Below are 7,099 nucleotides of genomic sequence, written 5' to 3'. Positions count from 1 at the left end.
ACTCCCTGGTTACTCCACCGGGGCAGCAAGAGCTGTGTGAGCTCCTCACATCTCGGGTTTGAGGAGCACACAGAGGATCAGGTTGGTGTGAGAACAACGTGCCAAGGTGGCAGCAGGGGCTCACAGCCAGAGTGTCACACCACGGAGTCACCACGCAGCAGCAGCAGCATCATCATTGTGTATTTACATAGGATCGAGACACCAAAAATGTGCAGGCGCCGAGAGGTTTCCTCCTTCAGCTTTTCGGAGGTTGCTCTGTTGTGTTAAAAAAAAAAAGGGAGGGGGAGGGGATGCTATTTATTTTAAAATTGAGGGCTTTCTTTATCTTGAGTGTATCGCCTGGAAATTCCTAATAGGAAGGTCTGCAATTGCACATAAAAGCAATAAATGCCCTTTTTGTGCTTTCCAGTGGAAAAGCCTTCATCATCACAAAGGAGGAGAAAGCAGGAGGAGAGTTAAGAAGATCTGCAGGTGGACAGCACAAAACCTCCTTTGACTTGAGGTGTAAAGACAGTTGCTCAATAAACACTCCACTGTTTTTCTTTTTTGGGAGGAGTTTTTGGTGGTTTTTTTTGGGTTTTTGTTTTATTTTGGTTTCGTTGTTTTGTTTTTGTTGTTTTTTTTTTTTTTTTTAATGTGTGTGAGATTGGGAATTCAAAGTATTATATTCAGCACGGTTTAGTCTCAGTAAAGCATATATTCCAAAACCTGCATGCATCACCAACTGTTCCAGTCCATTTCACGGGACTTGAATATATCACTTCTGCTGTTGTTTCTGTTGCAGGAAAAATCCCCTGGATGCAAAACAATGTTTGATTTTGCATCAAAGCAGATACTGGCAGTATGTGGATTAACTAACCACCTCCATTTACACAAGGAGAAGTTTATTTTGGTGGGGGATGAAAATGACTGGAAAACACGAGTCAGACATTTCATCTCTTCTTTCCCAAGTGCCAGGCACACATGCTAATAATATCCCCCAGCCATTCCTCACACCTTCTGTTTGCTGTGCCTTAACCCCATGAAAGGAGAATGCTCCCTGTGCCAAGCTGGGAATATGAATTCTACAAATTTGTGATCCAGAAGAGTATGTTTGGGTTTGGGGTTTTTCCCCTCTCTTTTCTTGGAGACTGGAAAAACAGGGCATTGTGTTCATGCCAGATTGTTCTTGGAGGTAATGTATGTACCAATGGGTTCAAACAGAAAGAGTGGAAATTTTGGTTTGATAAATAGAAGTAATTGTTCCCTGGGAGGGTGGGGAGAGTGTGCCTAGAGAAGCTGTGGCTGCCCCTGGATGTCTGGAAGTGTCCAAGGCCAGGCTGGATGGGTTTTGGAGCAGCCTGGGACAGTGGAAGGTGGCCCTGCCCATGGCAGGGGGTAGAAGTGGATGATCTTTCAGGCCCCTTCCAACCCAATCCATTCTGCGGTTCCATGATTCTGGGAAAGGGAATATCCAGCAGGCCATGCTGATGAAAAGCTTACAAGTAGCAAAGAGCCAGTGGGATTTCTCAGCTCTCTGATTGCAGGAGGGTGTCTCCAACGTCACCGAGTCGATGGCAGAGTGGCCCCACAAGGCCACTTGGGGTAACCTGTGTTTGCACTTTAACAGTTGCTCTGCTTTATCAGTGCATTTTACAGCCACTGCTGGTAACTGAGCTAAATTGCTGCCCTGGCGTACCTCTGAACTCCAAGGCTGTTGCCATGCACAAAAAAACCCGAGGCAGGTGGTAGAGAGAGCGTGGGGAGGAGTCTGGAGTTACTCTGGCTATTGAATCGTTCTGAAGGGCACCCCAGGTAAAGCCGCAGCCTGCTCAGGGGTGCAAGAAACAAACCTGAGTGACAGCCTTAACCAGTCCACAGGGCTGTTCCCTCTTTTCCAGGTGACACAGAGACCACTCGTGGGCATTTTGAGGGGCACTTTTTCCTCCATCAGCAGTGACAGGCACTCAGAAATTGGTGGCTGCCCTGCCCATGAAGACCTGGCCCTCAGCAGTGCCCTGGGGGCTCTCTCCTCATGCTCAGGCACAGCAGCAACAAGGCAACCCTGTTTTGCAAGGCTGCAGGGGAGAGAATAGAGCTGTGCAAGCAGAGGTTTCACCCTCAGCACTGGAAAATGAGAACTGATCCTTTTTTTTAATTATTTTTTTTTTTTTTCTGCTGCTGTAGGTGTGACCTCCAGCAAAACTTAAATCTTGCTGTGGTCTGGTCTATTCTGCCTGTGCACCTCCTGGCATTACTCATTTGGGTACCACCTTTAACTTTTCCTCTGTGCCAAAGCACCAGCACCCTCAGCAGGGGCACGTTTCAGGGGTTTTTCAAAAATATCTGCTTTTATTTTCTCAGAGAGGCCAGGGGAACATTTTTGGCACACTTTTACATGAGAGATACTGTAAATTCAAGGAACAAAGAACACATAGTCATACAGCTCTGATGACTGCAGGAAGATCTGAGACATCCATGCTTTCCTCTTTTCTCATGGCCATAGAGAGATCCTGCTGGCTTTGCTGAGAGCAGATAGGTCCCTCCCCAACGGCATTATGCAGTCATTTGGTGGCAAAAAAAACCTGTTTCAGCTGTGTGCTTACACAGATTCAGAGGAAAAGGTGTTTTCCATCATGGGCATCCTGGTCTCAAGTCACTCTCCTTGTGTTACCTATCAATTTTAATTCCAAATGCAGGCAGGGTCCCAGTCTTTGTCTCTCCTTTTGGGTTTGCATTTTTAAGCTGGGGAGTGATGAACAGGTAACAGGTGAGGATCTCTTGTACCACACATCACGGAGGGAAAGCAGCAGAGTGACCATTTCTCCTCAAATCAGCCCAATTCCTGCTGGAAACCCCTGGGGAGATGCCCCCCACCCATGGTGGGGCCTGGGAAGATGCAGTAATTCCTCACACCACCGGCAAGCCCATTGTCTGGGCAGCATTTAGAAGGCTGGGATGAATAATTGCTAAATTGTGGTGAGCTGAACAAGGAAAACACCCACAAGAGCACCGAACGTGCTGTCCAATGGTTCTGTGGGTGACCACAGTCATCCCTCCATCTTTCCTGCAAATTGTCCAGCAAGGCCACACAAGCTACCGACGGGTTTGTTCCGAGGCTGGCAGGGAAATATCACAAAATCATTCCTGGGGGATATTCCTCTCCTCTATCCACAGCTCTAGGCTCTGGGGAGAGCCTGGCATGTTAAACTCCAGCTGGCACAAGCTCCCTGGAGAAGGTGGGCACACAGCTCTCCCTCATGGTGGGTGGTGGGGCTCAGCGTGGCTGCTGACGTTTATCCACACCCCCACTTGCCAATTTGTGGGTTTTTGGAAGCATCATTCTGGTCACTGGCAACCCAAAAACACCGTGTCCATGTGGCGCCCGTCCAACCACCCCGTGTGGTCTTTCCTGCACGTCACGTTCAGATCATCACAAACTGTGGAAGTATTTTACCTCCAGGGGGAGGGTTCCATTGCCGGGAAGAGCATATCTTTCCTAATTCATAATTGAGATGCTGCCAAGGAAGTTATGGAAGCCTGGGTCGCTCTAATTATCTAGATATTTTCCCAACTTTTTATAAGTCATGTTTTAGCAAATTGCAGTGCTTTTGCATCTCAGCCCTTCAAGGAATAATTTAAAGTTATGCAAATTACAATTCTAGCTCCTTTATTCTATTTCCATTCTCTCTCTACCCAAAGATAAGCTGCCAATAAATAGCAGAAGCATAATGTAAAATTGCAGTGAAATATTGAAAAGGGAGGAGATAATGAGTTTGCTACAAAAACTAATAATTAATAGTTTAACATAGCCCAAACCTATTAGAAAATAAGAGTTGCCAATTTGGAGAAGAAACATGTTTAATGTTGTAAAACAGGGGTTAGGATGAGCTTATTTCATGTTTGAGAAACTGATTTTTTACCTAGTATCTGATCTAAACCTTGCCCTCTGTCAGTGTAAAGCCACCATCCTTTCTCTTAGCACTCCATGCCGTTGTTAGAAGTCCCTCTCCAGCTCTCTTGGAGCCCCTTTAGGTGCTGGAAGGTCTTTCCAGAGCCTTCTGCAGGCTGCACAGCCCCAACTCTCACTAATAGCCACATGTACTCTGTTAGGGATCAACAGGCAAAAGTGCCCAGTGAAGGAACAGCTTTTAAAACCCTCTCCTTTGGTGTCTGCAGCACTCTGGTGTCGCCGTCAAAGCCTGGCTGCTCTGTCCCTGGGTGTGCTCAGAAAGGTGCTCAAGGACAGGGTTTAATGGTGGGTTAATGGTCAAAGTGGAGGATCTTAAAGGACTTTTACCACCCAAACAATCCTGTGACTCCCAGCTCGTGAAAATCAGTGAATCTCTCCTGGTGTCACCAGAGCCACACTGGTTCACATTGCCAGTTCAAGGCACAGAAAATCATTTCAAATTAAAGCACAGGGGACTGGGGGCGTGGGGCAGAAGAGGTTCACATGCTTCTTTTTTTTTTTTTTTTTTTTTTTCCCCCCACCTTGTCAGGGGACTCTAAATTGTAGGCTGACTGCCTTCCCAAGCCCTGCCAGCACCATCCCAGCCGTGGGAAAGGGCTGCAAACAAATCCCACTGAATGAAGAGGTAGGTGAGTGCAGGGGAGATGCAGGAAGGTGTCATGGAAATGGCTCAGCTGTCTGTGGCTTCTCCTGTGAGAAAGCTGAATGGGCCTGCTGGCCCCCAAAGAGATCAGCTGACCTCTTTTCTGAACAGTGTTTCCATACCCACAGCCTGCAGAATAATTTGGGATATCACACAGCGTATGCTGCCTGCGGGCTTGGTGTGAGGTGAAAATCAGGGGACTTCATTGCCTGACTAATTGACAGGAGATGTGCTCTGAAAAGACTGTGATGGTCCCCAAGCCCCTTCTGAATCCTCAGCCATTACCCACCTTCAAAAATATGAATTTCTGAAGCCATTACCACCGTATGAACCCTCAGCCATTACCCACATTAAAACTGTGAATTTTTGAAGCCATTACCCACCTTCTGAACCCTCAGGCATTACCCACCTTCACAAACATCCCTCACATCCTCCCTCAGCTCAAACTGGGCACTCCCAGTTACCTTGAGGGGTCACAGAGGAGGTAATTCAAGGGAAATTGCAGTGACACAAAGCAAAACTAGAATTTCTCAACTGAGAAGCCACCACTTCTCTGAGGACAGGCTGACACTATACTGAGCCCTGCTGTGTGAAAACGTGGCAGTCTCACCTTTCGGTTTCACCTTGTGTAAATCTCTATTTGTACCTTCTTGGCAGCTGAGCACCTCCTAAGGCTTGGCATATGGTATCATCTGAAGCACAAAATAAAAATATTGCATCCATCTGTACTTCAGCTTGTTTTGGAGAGACAATTTCTACACTCAGAAAAGCAGGTTGTTTTAAGACTGCATTTTAAAAACTTAAATACTCATTGCAATGTCACAAAAATATTTTCAGTTTTCTGTATCTGAAGTATTTGATCAGAAGAAACACTTCCAGAGAGAATCACATTTACTCTTAGGCTGTTATCCAAGTTGTTGTTAGGATGAAGGGGCCCTAACATGGAATTAAATGCAATTAGTGCCGATGGCAAGGCTCCTTTGCACTCCTGTGAAATTCCTGAGAATTCATTCCTCATGTATTAAGTCTATTCAAGATCATTAAGTGCATTAGTTACTAATACTCTTATCCCTGTAGCATTTGTCAGTTCTTTTAATGGTCCAGAGTCCAGGCCAATTAGAAAATAAGACTGGAACATCTGGAGATAAAACTGCCTTTGAAAGTCCCAGTTTCTCTCTGCTGCTGCCTTAATGTCAAAAAGTGCTTTACTGGGGCAGGCACGAAGCCAAATCCTGCCTGGGGAAATTCCCTGCCTCCCAAGTTATCTATTTAATTCCAATGGCACTGTTCTCTAATGGCCTTTCCTGGTACTTTCTCTTTGCTTCTCAATTTAGCTGCTCTGCTAAAGTGCTGCCTTTTCTTTGTTCAGATTTCATGGCCTAAGGTTTGGTTTTGTTGTTTTTGGTTTTTTTTTTTTTTTTTTGTTTTTTTTTTTCCCTAAATCACTGGACAGCCCCCCAGACTTTGAAAACTGTGGGTTATTTTTGGATGTGTAAGTCCACCTCAATTTCTAGGGAAGGCTTATCTTGCCAGCTCCAAACCCTTTTCCCTACCTGACCCTCTGGAGAACAAGACTCATTGGCTGCTCGTAATTCACGCAAAACGTCCAACGTTTCAGGGCAAAGAGAAACAGGCTGAATTATTTTTATCTCCTCTCCCGGAATAAATCCCCCCACAGTTCATTTCCAGGCATCCATCACCTCACACCAGAGGCAGGGCTTTGGGAAAGAACGGAGATCTAAGCAGAAAGGCCTCGGGAGCATTAACCTGCTTCAAGTGGGATAGAAGCAAAGCAGGACCACATTCCAACTCCAGAAGTCAAAACCTTGGTACCTTTAAAGAAAAATTTAAAAAAAAAAGTTTACCAACACGTGCATGCACCGTTCACTTAATTAAAAACCACCACAAGCAGCTTTGTTCTCTGCACTGGGTCTGCCTGGAAGTGTTGGATACCAAGGACAGATAGGAAACATGGCACACACACCGAGCAGAGCTGTGGGAATAATCTGAAAACAAATATTGAAAATACAACAAATCCTGCCCTTATCTGCCCCGGGATGACCACAAGCTGAACTGCCAATTTTTGCTGCAGCTTATCTCATTTTATATCATTTATCCCTGCATCAAATGATTCTTGGTCTGTGAATTATGTAAATTCATGTAAATAACGGCAATCCTGTCTGTGTTCACCAGCCCTTGGCAGGAGGTGATGTGTTATTGTTCCAGCCCTCTGAAATGAAAGTGTAAACTCTAAATTGCTTTAAGAAAGTGTCCCTATAAAATCAGAAAGTTTCTTTCACTGCTGCAGAGCCAGTTTTCAATATCTGGCATTGTTGTAGGGGACATTCCTGTTTACCTGGCTCATCTTTGTGTGGGTCATTATCGTGAGTCAGGGACTGAAAAATTATCAAACATTAGGCCCAAGAGACTGAGGAAAGGAGCAAGACTTGAAGCAGGCTGGTCTCATGGTTGGTAAAACTTGAACCATCAGAGAAGTGGAAAGG

The sequence above is a fragment of the Chamaea fasciata genome, unplaced genomic scaffold (assembly GCF_029207755.1).
Source record: "Chamaea fasciata isolate MVZ Bird 193981 ecotype frontalis unplaced genomic scaffold, bChaFas1.0.hap1 SCAF_2, whole genome shotgun sequence".
Lineage (NCBI taxonomy): Eukaryota > Metazoa > Chordata > Aves > Passeriformes > Sylviidae > Chamaea > Chamaea fasciata.
Note: the sequence above shows the minus strand (reverse complement) of the source record.